The following is a 13071-nucleotide window of genomic DNA, read 5'->3' on the forward strand; positions in this document are numbered from 1 at the left end:
TCTATGAGGCCACCATCACCCTGATATGAAAACCAGACAAAGATACTACAAAAAAAGAAAATTACAGACCAAAATCACTGATGAATATAGGTGCAAAAATCCTCAACAAAATACTAGCAAACAGAATCCAACAACACATTAAAAGGATCATACACCAATGTCAAGTGGGATTTATCCCAGGAATGCAAGGATTCTTCAATATATGCAAACCAATCAATGTGATACACCATATTAACAAATTGAAGAATACAAACCATATGACAATCTCAATAGGTGCAGAAAAAACTTTTGACAAAATTCAACACCCATTTATGGTAAAAACTCTCCAGAATGTGGTCATAGAAAGAACCTACTTCAAAATAATAAAGTCCATATATGACAAACCCACAGCAAACATCATTCCCAATGGTGAAAAACTTAAAGCATTTCCTCTAAGATCAGGAACAAGACACGGATGTCCACTCTCATCACTATTATTCAACATAGTTTTGGAAGTCCTAGCCAAGGCAATCAGAGAAGAAAAAGAAATAAAAGGAATACAAATTGGAAAAGAAGAAGTAAAACTGTCACTGTTTGCAGATGACATGATACTATACATAGAGAATCCTAAAAATGGCACCGGAAAACTACTAGAGCTAATCAATGATTTTGTTAAAGTTGCAGGATACAAAATTAATGCACAGGAATCTCTTGCATTCCAATACACTAATGATGAAAAATCTGAAAGAGAAATTAAGAAAACACTTCCATTTACCATCGCAACAAAAATAATAAAATACCTAGGAATAAACCTACCTAGGTTGACAAAAGACCTGTATGCAGAAAACTGTAAGACACTGATGAAAGAAATTAAAGATGATACCAACAGATGGAGAGATATACCATGTTCTTGGATTGGAAGAATCAATATTGTGAAAATGACTATACTACCCAAAGCAATCTACAGATTCAATGCAATCCCTGTCAAATTATCAATGGCGTTTTTTACAGAACTAGAACAAAAAATCTTAAAATCTGTATGGAGACATAAAAGACCCCAAATAGCCAAAGCAGCCTTGAGGGAGAAAGGCTGAGCTGGAGGAATCAGACTCCCTGACTTCAGAGTATAGTACAAAGCTACAGTAATCAAGACAATATGGTACTGGCACAAAAACAGAAATATAGATCAATGGAACAGGGTCAAAAGCCCAGAGGTAAACCCACGCACCTATGGTCAACTAATCTATGACAAAGGAGGCAAGGATATACAATGGAGAAAAGACAGTCTCTTCAGTAAGTGGTGCTGCGAAAACTGGAAAGCTACATGTAAAATAATGAAATTAGAACACTCCCTAACACCATACACAAAAATAAACTCAAAATGGATTAGAGACCTAAATGTAAAACCAGGCACTATAAAACTCTTAGAGTAAAACATAGGAAGAACACTCTTTGACGTAAATCACAGCAAGATCTTTTTTGATGCACCTCCTAGAGTAATAGAAATAAAAACAAAAATATACAGATGGGACCTAATGAAACTTCAAAGCTTTTGCACAGCAAAGGGAACCATAAACAAGACGAAAAGACAACACTCAGAATGGGAGAAAATATTTGCAAATGAATCATCAAACAAAGGATTAATCTCCAAAATATATAAACAGCTCATGCCACTCAGTATTAAGAAAGCAAACAACCCAATCCAAAAATGGGCAGAAGACCTAAATAGACATTTCTCCAATGAAGACATACAGATGGCCAAGAAGCACATGAAAAGCTGCTCAACATCACTAATTATTAGAGAAATGCAAATCAAAACTACAATGAGATATCATCTCACACCAGTTAGAATGGGCATCATCAGAAAATCTACAAACAACAAATGCTGGAGAGGGTGTGGAGAAAAGGAAACCCTCTTGCACTGTTGGTGGGAATGTAAATTGATACAGCCACTATGGAAAACAGTATGGAGGTTCCTTAAAGAACTAAAAATAGAAATACCATGTGACCCAGCAATCCCACTACTGGGCATATACCCAGAGAAAACCATAATTCAGAAAGACACATGCACCCCAATATTCATTGCAGCACTATTTACAATAGCCAGGTCATGGAAGCAACCTAAATGCCCATCGACAGACAAATGGATAAAGAAGATGTGGTACCTATGTACAATGGAATATTACTCAGCCATAAAAAGGAACGAAATTGGTTCATTTGTAGAGACGTGGGTGCATCTAGAGACTGTGCTACAGAGTGAAGTTAGTCAGAAAGAGAAAAACAAATATCATATATTAACGCATATATGTGGAACCTAGAAAATGGTACAGATGAACCAGTTTGCAGAGCAGAAATCGAGACACAGAAGTAGAGAAAAAACGTATGAACACCAAGGGGTGGATGTGGCGGGGGTGGTGGTGGTGGTATGATGAATTGGGAGGTTGGCATTGACATGTATACACTGATGTGTATGAAATGGATGACTAATAAGAAAAATAAATAAATAAAAAATAAACATTAAAAAAAATCTCTTTTGTTCCTCAATAATTCGTAAGAGTATAAAGAAGTTCTGCAGCCAAAATGTTTGAGAATGTCTAAGGCCATTACAAACAGCAGGTCTAGAGTACATCAGCTGGATTATGAAGTGAGTGAAGTCAAAAGTAGTTCATCACAGAACTACCTATAATGGGGAGGAGTAGGAAAAAAGTACAGTTAGCAATATTGAATTATTATGGTTAGTAGTAATGAAGTTAGCTTTTCTGAAGTGATCATCAACTCAGTGACATCGTTTGTGATTGTGACAAAGGAAAATTAAGAAATTAAGAAGAAATGTAACCAGAAAATATTTACATTTTATATATTAAAAAACAGAAGCAGAACTCTGAGTTCCAAACTTTGTGACTGCAGCAACATAAAACATGTCTGCTCTCACACAGGCCTAGAATAAAATGTGGAAAATGAAGACTTTTCTGGGAAGTTGGCATAGGAAAATTTATTCTTTCACAAATTATTTTTAATGGTGTCCCCAGTAGGCATATATAATCACTATACAGTGGTAGTTAGTTTAATGCCTTGTGTAGTCAAGAGACTGCTGAAAGGTTGGGATACCACAAAGATGGTTCTCTGGTCACACACTTGATTAAATCAACAAGTTGGGCCAATGTAGCTTAGCTATTTTACTAACTGAATCCCATGAACTATATGGCCATAATTTTTTTTTTTAAAGGACTGGAGAGCACCCGCGGGTCTCGAACCACTCTCAGAAGTGTGGTTGAACCATGATGCAGTATGGCCATAAATTGATTGTGATTATCAGCCGAGACCATGGCCAAAAAAATATAATTGTCAATTAGTGTGTTTCACGTAGATAAGGCCAAAGTGTATTTGCACATACACTAAATGCCTCACTCTCATTTTGATTCTGGGAGCTCAATTTACAAAGAGAATTAACATTTCTCTTTATTTTAAGTGGTTTCTATGGATACCTTCTATGAAGCATTTCATTCACATCTCTCCAATTTAAGCTTCTCATTTTAATTTAAATACATTTTCCATTCCTTCAGAATCTGTATATGATATCCACAGTTCATTTTCTGAAAATAACCTATGAAAAGCATTTATGCGCACAAAATTTTAAATTAATATGTTTAAGAGTTAAAAATGAGAAACTCCTATAATACAGAAATGCATAATCTCAAAGTTAAAAGTCTATTTTCATCTGCCTCATACTCACTGAAAATCTGAACTGATTTTCTGATTTCAATTTTTTGGTCATTATTGGGTGCTTTTTGGTCCCTTTATCTTTTTTATTGTTGTTGCAGTTTTCTTACTTAGCAGAGTTGGGATTAAAACTTTTTAGGTTCTAGTGCCATTAAAATTCAATAAAGTTTCTACTTAGTGTAGAAAAATGGAAATAAAAAAGGTTTTAAATGACTACAACCTCAGATATATAATATTGCCAGTATTTGCTAATCTAATAAGCACTTATATTGTTAATTTCCTTTTTCCAAGAAAACGATTATATATAAACTCTTGTTAGAGGAGAGGTCTGATGTCATCTCCAGCTATAAATCTTTCTTTCTTTTTTTATCTATTATGCAGACTTTATATACCCCAGCCTAGAAGCTAAGATCTTCCACATTTTGATTCCAGACTTCTGCCACCTCTATCCACCACCTCTCCCTGCACAGACCTACTATACCACAAATAGGCCTACTGAGTTCTCCAGGACGTTGGTCCCCTTGCCAACCTCTGGCCTTTGTTCTCACCATTCTCCTTCCTGTGAAATGCCTCCTTCAGGACCCTCACTGTCTGTTAATTGAAATTTTATCCAGGCCGCTGAGGCATATGACCAACAACACTTCCCTTAGAAAGACTTTCCTTATCCTCCCAAACAGAGGTGACCACTTTGCTCTTAATGCCAAAGCACTCTTATTACTCAACAGGATACCTGTGTTTTTTTTATTCATTTGTGCATTTGCTTTATCCTCTATTTCAAAATAAAAACTCCTTTAATTTATTTTTTATTTTTTATAAGTAATGCATGCATACAATAATATACTAGTCAGAGAGCACCAACGGATATTCAAGGAAACATGCCTGCTTCTTACCCTCACCCAGTTCTCCCCAAAGGCACCAAATGTTACCAATTCCTTGTATCAATATATCTTCTCAGAGACAGTCTATGCATGTGTATGTGTGTGTGTGTGTGTGTGTGTACACAAATGGCAGCATATTTTCATGTTATTCTGCAGGGTGGACACATGATGTTGGGCAGTTTGTGCCTTTTACAAGGGCACCCAGTGGAAAGGGCATGGACCGTGAAATCCAGCCCAGGCTTCTCCTGCAAGCTGTCTGCTCTGTGGCCTTCCTAAGTACTTTCTAAAGAAAGAAGGCTGTCTTCAAATTTCTGCCAATGCTGCTCAGAGGCTATCAGTCATCCTACTGTGTATTTTTATTTCATTTTTAGTTTTCACTTTATTGTGAAATATCTTTGTTGTTTTCTTCACTTTGCATTCTTACAAGAAAGGACTTGCATTAAAAATTCATATTTAAACACTGTCATCAGGAAAAAATTAACTTGCAAAACCTGTTTTCAAGCACTGGCCTATTTCTTTCAAGACTTGCCAATTTACAAATCATCAGTGAAAATACTAAGTTGATATTATTGTTCTTAAATGAAATATCCATGAAAAGGCTTTCAGAAATCATGAAAATGTCAATTGTCATACTTATAATGATTATTATTCTTTTTTGAAGCAAGAATTTTAATAATGTTTACTAGATTAGGTTATTTGGAGTTTATTAAATCTAAAAAATTTTTAATCTAATAATTATACCCTTTTTCTTTTCTCCAAATTAGTCTAAGATATATTTTTTTTTAAGGTACTGTTTTCATACCCTGAGGGCTCATTGGGTGTCAGTTGCAAATCATGTCAAAATCCAAGGCTCTTATAGTTCCAGAAAAAATTTATTTTTAATGCTTCTCACTTCAGGGGTCCCCTTTTGATGTGTTGCTGCCCTCATTTTCCAATAGTTAAATCTAAACCTGTGTTTTTTCTTGGAAAATTCATCATTCTACTTTGGAGCCTGAGATTTGCAAGCCAAGACCATGGCTCCTTCCTGGATGTGAGAACCCAGGAATTCATTCTTCCATCCAACCACCTATTTGTATTTTATAAACCTATCTAGATTATAAGCCTTAGATGCATCCCTTTCAGAATTGTGTTTTAAATGGCTCTATCACTCTGCTTGGACATGTTACCTTTAGGTCAGAATCTCTGGAAGACAAAAAAGACATTTCCCCATGGCTTAAAAGATGAGAACATAAATATTTGTAATGCCATAGACATTTAGTACTTACTCCTGTTTTATGACCTTAAAAAAAAACACTAAGCTTTTAGATTTTTAACATAAAAATCAAATAATGTGCCAATCATCATTTGCAAACTGAAGGACCTTTATGTCTATTCCTCACACTCAGTTCACCTCTGACCTCAGGCTCAGGGAAGAGTAAGCAAGATGATAATGATAAAGTGATGAACAGAAGAAGGAGAAGAAAAAACTATGAAATTAATGATCGGCCTTTTCGGGTCTCCAAATGCCAGGGAGTCAAGAGTATTGTCAAAACATCCTGCTTCTTTTAAGGTAAGATGTATTCCTGGCTTACTTTTCACAAAGCAGTAATAAGTATTAAGACATTATCACCTTTCTCTGCATTGAAGCGGCCCAGAATACTCTGCCGTAGCATAAAACATAATGTTGAGCTGATGGCATTTGAAAAGTCTTTTTTCCTTAACACTCTTATCTGCCTAAGAGCAGAGCCTCCCAAAAGAACTCAAGAGAACTCAATTGCCATAAATTCGCTTCCTGGGAGCAACCAGGAAAGTCTGACTGTCATCACTGGCAAATAGAAATCAGCACCACACCTAAGCAGACTGTCTTATCTCCTATCTATTCTCCTAAGGGCTTATTTATCTTTCCTTAAAGTCATTTGTTTTCCAATAAGTGCCCTTCCCCTCCTCCCCTTCCCGTATTAAAATAGTACATAAGCCCCAAATTTTAACTATCTCCTTGAGTTACATTTTTTTGTGTGAACTCCCATGTGCATTGTACTTAGGTGGATAAAAATCCGCCCTTTCTCTTCTAATCTTTCTTTTGTCAGTTTAATTTGTGTGCTCCCGGTGACTTAAGAGGGTAGAAGAAAAGCTTTTCCTCCCTGACAGTTTGGCAACGATGATGGGATGGTTGGGACTTCCAGCTTGCTCCAGAGACTGAAGCTGAGACCTCAGGACCACTGATGAAGCTGGCAAGGGTAAGCTTTCCTTACTAGGCTGTCTCCTGGATTTCTGCCTGGAGTCCAGTTGAACAAGAGTAAGAGCTTCTCTTTGTTTTTTCTTTCTAACTTTAGGCTGGCAGAAGAAAACACTTGAAGGAACTAGTTCTGGGTCATTATGACTCTTGGGTGACTTTCAGTTTCTACTACTCTTGACTATAGATCCTTTCCTTCACATGGGTCGCTCCTATGTTCTGTTTGTCTCATTTTGTGTCCTGAGAGCTTGGCTTGTGTTTAGTGAGAGTGTGTTTGCTCTGAGAGTTTTCATCTGCCAGGGAGTGCAGACTGTTGGACCTGCATGTGCAGGCAGCCAACCATCAGTTTGGGGACCCCAGGAATTTGTAGTCGGCTGAACAGAAATGCAGGAACCTGCGGTACAGCTGGCACCGTACTGACCACTGCCAGCTATTGCCTTGCTAGTGCTGAGACTGCCTGTGGCAATGAGAGTCTTTACTTTCTTTCTCTTTGGCTATCTTTGGGGATGAATTTAAATCATGGGGTCTGCATCTTCTACATCCTTTTGGGGGTCGCCTTTTGCATCCATGGTTAAGTCATAAAAGGGCTTATTGGTTTTGAGTCACATTTTTCTGTGAACTCTCATATATACCTATGTGAATGAAAATCTGTCCTGTCTCATGCTAAACTTTCTTTTTAATTCACAGTTTGATTCACAGGCCTCCAACTACTGAACATAAGAGGGTAGAAGAAAAGTTTTTCCTCCCTGACAGATCATCTCTTCCTAGTGAAATAATACTCACCCTTTAAGACCCAGCTCAAACGCTGCATTATAGAAAGTGTTCTCACCTTCTGACTTTCCAAGAAATTTGCTTATACTTCTTTTAGAGCATTTCTGCAGATATCATAATGATATATGCATTTATATTACTCTCTCATATTCTTTTTTTAAAAATATTTATTTATTTATTTGGCTGAGTCCGGTCTTAGTTGAGGCATGCCGGATCTTCGTTGAGGCACACAGGATATTTTCGTTGGGGTGCGTGGGCTTCTCTCTAATTGTGGCATGTGGGTTTTCTCTCTCTAGTTGTGGCAGGGCTCCAGAGCACACAGGCTCCCTAGTTGAGGTGCGCGAGCTCAGTAGTTGTGACACGTGGGCTTAGTTGCCCTGTGGCAACTGGAATCTTAATTCCCCGACCAGGGATCGAACCCACGTCCCCTGCATTGGAAGGCGGATTCTTTACCACTGGACCACCAGGGAAATCCCACTCTCTCATATTCTAATATATGATTTTAAGACAAAGACTGGGTCTACCCTATCTTTGAATTCCCAGTATTATTAAGGACAGTATCTTGTGTATGTAATAAATATCAGTAGGAAGGAAAAAAGAAAACTTATCTAATGACCCCAGCAATATAAATCTGAATAGTTCCTCAGGTGGTCCGTTCTTAACTATTAGTCTTGGGCAAGTTCCCTCCCATTCTCAACCTTAGCTTCCTCCTTAGCAAAAGAGAATCATAGCACCTATGTGGAAACATTCATTTTCATGATGGGTAGATGAGCTACCTCATTTAAGCACCTAGCAGAATGTCTAGGACATGAAAGATGCACTGCAAATCTTGTTCCTCCGCTCCCTCACACCTACCTGAACATACCTGTGAAGACTGAGGAACATAGCAGTCTTCACATCTGGATCCTATCTGAGTCTGCCACTCTCTCTCCCAGTCAGGTGAAAATTTCCCCAAATAAGAGTTTCTCCTTTCTACTGGGCTTTGCCTATTCAAACTAGAATAACAAAAAACACTAGACTAATTATCTGGAGACCTGGATACTTGTCCCAATCTATAGTCAATCTGACGGTTGTTTGGGAATGGTTGCTTAATTTCTAAGCCTTAGAGTCTTAATCTGTAAAATACAGGTAATAACCCTCACCAGTCCTGTTTTTCACATCATGAATATTGTAAAGTAAAATGAGAGGTGAAAAAGATGGCTTCACGCTAGACAAACACAGGTATTATTAACTGACATTCAAATTTAGAGGGTATGGTTATAGGGAGTATTAAATGTGATGATTTGGAAACTCAAGAAGCCTGAAAAAAAAATGCTGGGCAAAATCCCTTCTAGGGTCATACAGAGTCAAAACACCAGGACTTCTAGAAGCTGCCCAAGTCTTGTTCTAGGCCTACTGTTAGATTATCTTGTCAGGTAGTTCACTGTTTCCTGTGTCAGCTGACAGAGGGAGGTTTCAATGGCGCTGGTGGTGAAAGAGGATTGAGCTGGTAGCATTGGCCTTGAGAGAGGAGTGGGGATGAAAGAGGTGGCCACACAGGACGGCAGGCCAGCAAAGGGAGGGCTTTGGTGACGAGAACAGTGTCCCCATCACTCTGGGAATATTTGTGAATTTGTGTGAATCTGTTTGTCCATGCTTATGCGTGCAGGAGAATCGCCACTAGAAACCCACGCATCTATTCATTCTTTCATCTGTTCATTTTAATCAAATTAAATGCACTTTTAAAAGTGCTCCAGGTACTGGGGGAAAAAAGATAAATAAGCTAACCTATGCCCATAAGGAGTTTATTTACAGTCTATTGGAGATAGACAAGTAAGTGCTTTACAAGTACTGTTCTAAGAGAGGTTAGCACAAAGCACTAGGACAGCAATCAGGGAAAGAGCGCTGGAGAAAAGGGGAGAAGCACTAATCTGGAGTTTTCTTCTCCTCTGCATGTTCTCCATTTACCTTTGTATATTCTCCATCCCATTCCCTCCCCACCCCAGCCCAGGATTAGTTTGGAAGTAGAAACAAATTTAATGAGACTTCTTGTTTTCTTTTGACATGTGCTGAAAGGCCAGTACTGCACAGCTTTTCCTGTCTGGTTTAGGGCCCACCCTTTCCTCTACCAATTTCAAGTGAGCAAATTAAGATGACTTTTAGTTATTGTATTTCCACTTGTTAGTTGTGGTAGATGGTAAACTCTCTGAGGCACCAGCACAAGGCCTACCACACAGAAAAGGCTCAGTAAATGTTCTCTGGTTGGTGAGGGGGGGAGGGAGTGAATGAAACTAGGTCTGACTTGTAACATGGAGGTACCTCCTCCTGATTCTCAGTGCTGTTGTGAGAGTAGCCTGATGCTGGGCCTGGCCTTTGAGAAGCACTCAGTATATGATAGATAGCATTGTTATTATCATTATTAATATTAATAATTACACTTTAGTGAATTATACCCAAATATTTAAAATGTTTGTTTATTTAAATGTTTAAAATGTTTATTTTCACTTTTAAAGTAAAGAGAGAGAAAGAAAGAAAAAAAATGTTTGGGCCATAATTAAAGCCGTGTGGTTCCCTCCACTGCTCTGTTTTCCAGAGCTCTACATGAGCACCACATAGTGTTCCCTCCTCTTAGTCAAATTCCAAGTCCAAGAGTTACCCCCACGAGAGAACTTGCCATTTTGGCCAGTGGCCATTATCTTGCAACCCTTGCTATCTAAACAGATTGTCTCCTTGGCTCCATTAGATGAGTAGATAACCACACCTGAGGACAGGTGGCCCTCTGCCATCTCCTTAAGATTCCAGTCCCTTGGGTCACAGCCTTGTGCCCGAGGAACCCAGGCAATGCCAGCTTCCTAGGGCTGCCTCACTCAGGACTCAAGGCTTTCACTCCTTTGCCTCCTAGGCATTTGTGACTGCAGAATTCTCCACTGCCAGGACACTGGGCCAGGGTGCAAACCAGTGTGGTTCCCAGGTCTGATCCTAACTCAGCAGCTCACATCTTCCTTTGCTGAAACCTACATGTTAAAGACAAAAGGACGGAGTCATCTGCAAATGCCACCATTGGGTTTGTTATTAGTAAGGGAAGAGGGTTATTCATTACCATTTGTGAGAAACATCTGGAGTGCCACCTCAAGCATGGAGACCAATTTAATCCACTCATTCCAACCACCCATATTTTCATTTTGAAAAGCTGACTTCTGCTACAGTTCTGCTCCCAATTCAAAAACATCTTCCACATAGTAGGTGCCCAAGAAATATTGTTTCAGTTCATGGAGAAAATGTCATTTGGGTCTTAACTTGAATGACGACATTTACCTTGTCTGGGTAGAGATTTATGCTTTGCAGGATGGCTAGTCTCTTAGGCTACCCATTCAAAAAGTATACCTCTAAGGAAATTATACCTGGCAGGCAGTAGGCATTTATAAAAGTTTTGCTTCACAACAGTAGACCTGGAGGTATAGAGAGGACAAAAGGGAACATGGGTATATGTATTGCTTGTGTAATTGAAAATTTTTATACATAGAAAAAGACTAAAGCAAATATGACGAAATGCTAGCATAAATTAACTTTTCATGTGTGGGAATACATACTACATCTGTTCTTTTCTATATTCTACTTCTATATATTCTGTATTTTTCAAAATTCTCTAAGTTAAAAAAAGTACGTTGCCTGGATTTGGCCATCTATAGGATGTGGATTAAAGGGCACAAAGGTGGGAGTGGCTTCTGCTGCCTCTTTTTATAAATATAGGCTGGGTCTTGTATCCCTCGTACAACCTTAAGTGTCAGGTATTACAATACTCATTTTACAAATAAAAAAAAAAGAGAGAGAGAGAGAGAGAGGTTAGTTAATTAGCACAGATCACACAGCTATAAATGGTTGAACTCTGCTTCAAAGCAAGCAGCCTGCCTCAGAGCCCTGCTCTTTAACCACTATCATGATGAACTGGAACCCCTGAAATTGCCGTCATAGCATAGAACACCAAGAATAGTCCTGTCTCCTGTCTTCTTCCTGGAATAAAAACCTGAGCTAGAGAACTTTATGTTCTCTCTAAGGCAGTGTTTCTCAATCTTTTTTTTTCCCCTAATCACCCCCTCCCCGTGAACTTTTAATACCACAGGTATACCGTATATCTATTCATGTACTGAGAAGGGCCACAAACCACTGTAGTATCTGATCTGGTTTTTCTCACCCTCTATAACCAATTTTTACCTCCTTGTCAATAATACTGTCCTCTGTTAAGAATGCATGCTCTAAGGAAAGTCTGTAAGACCTTTTGTACTGTCATTGTCTATCCACATATTACAACACTATGGTATGAAACAAAAGCCTCCGTGTAGGCTGACTTCACAGGAAATGTAGTAATGGAAGAATTAGGGTTCTTTCTCGATAGCTTCTGAGGTTGTGTGTTTGAGGGTGGCTGCCGGTGTGTTTTGCGAGAACGGGGAATGAGTAACACCAAAGTAACTGCCTCCAAGCTGGAGATTCCAGTTGTCCTTATTATATACAGTCAGTTTTCAATTACGTGTGCTAATGAGGTCCAGCAAGAGGATGGGTAATTGAAATCCACAAAGAATTCCCAAATCTCATTTAGGAAACTATTTCAAGCTCCTTCTTGAGCCTGTGAACATGTAAGGACCAGACTAGGATAACTATTGTTTCCAGCCTCAGATGGAGTGGGAATAACAATCATGCCATGTTCACCTTGTATTCATCCAGTAGAGCCTTCTCTTTACCCGGTAAACTTTGTGAGTTCTGTTCACTGAGGTATCTTACTTAAGCCCACAGGGTCCATATGTGGTAGGTATCATCTTTCTATTTTAAAGAAATGAAACTGACTTGCTCCAAGTGCTACCAGTAGGAAATGGCAGAATCCGGTTCAAACTCAGGTAATTCTAATTCCAAGTAAGTTCCTTTGTAGTATCATCAAAGCCTTATGCAAAAGCTAGAAAGACCTGGAAAATGTTCAATGCAATTGAATTCAGTGCATTTTGAATTGTTAATCAATTCAAATGCTAATTGTTTGAGCTTTAAAGTTAGACAAACTGGATTTATTTCTTTCTAATTGCGTGTCCATAAGCAAGTTTCTTAACTACTCTTGTGTTTCCATCAACATTCTAATCAGTAAAACTGTGTTGTAGGGAAGATTAAATGAGACAGTGTTTTCAAGCACCTAGTACATCATCTGCATCAAAACATCCTGTTTCCTGTCCCATCCATCAGTTTAGTCCTCATGTCACTTATTTGGCTTTTGTCCTACGCTTCCCTGCATTGTTACATGTCACTTTACAGTATCTGTCTGGCCTTTTTTGCTGTTCTCATAAAGGTTGTTCTCAAATTTCCATATTTATATCTTTTCAGTGTATGAAATTGTATACATTGCACACTGATACTCCTAAAAATGACTGTTCTGAGCTAACTTTAGACTTCTTTACATCACCCAGTGAGCAAGAATTTGAACTTTCAAATGGAGGCGCCTCCAGGATGGCAACAATTTTTGTTTGTTCTATTATATGAACAGTTGATTGCATT

Source organism: Mesoplodon bidens (genome assembly GCF_964165515.1).
Source record: "Mesoplodon bidens genome assembly, chromosome: 2".
In the NCBI taxonomy this organism is placed as follows: Eukaryota; Metazoa; Chordata; class Mammalia; order Artiodactyla; family Ziphiidae; genus Mesoplodon; species Mesoplodon bidens.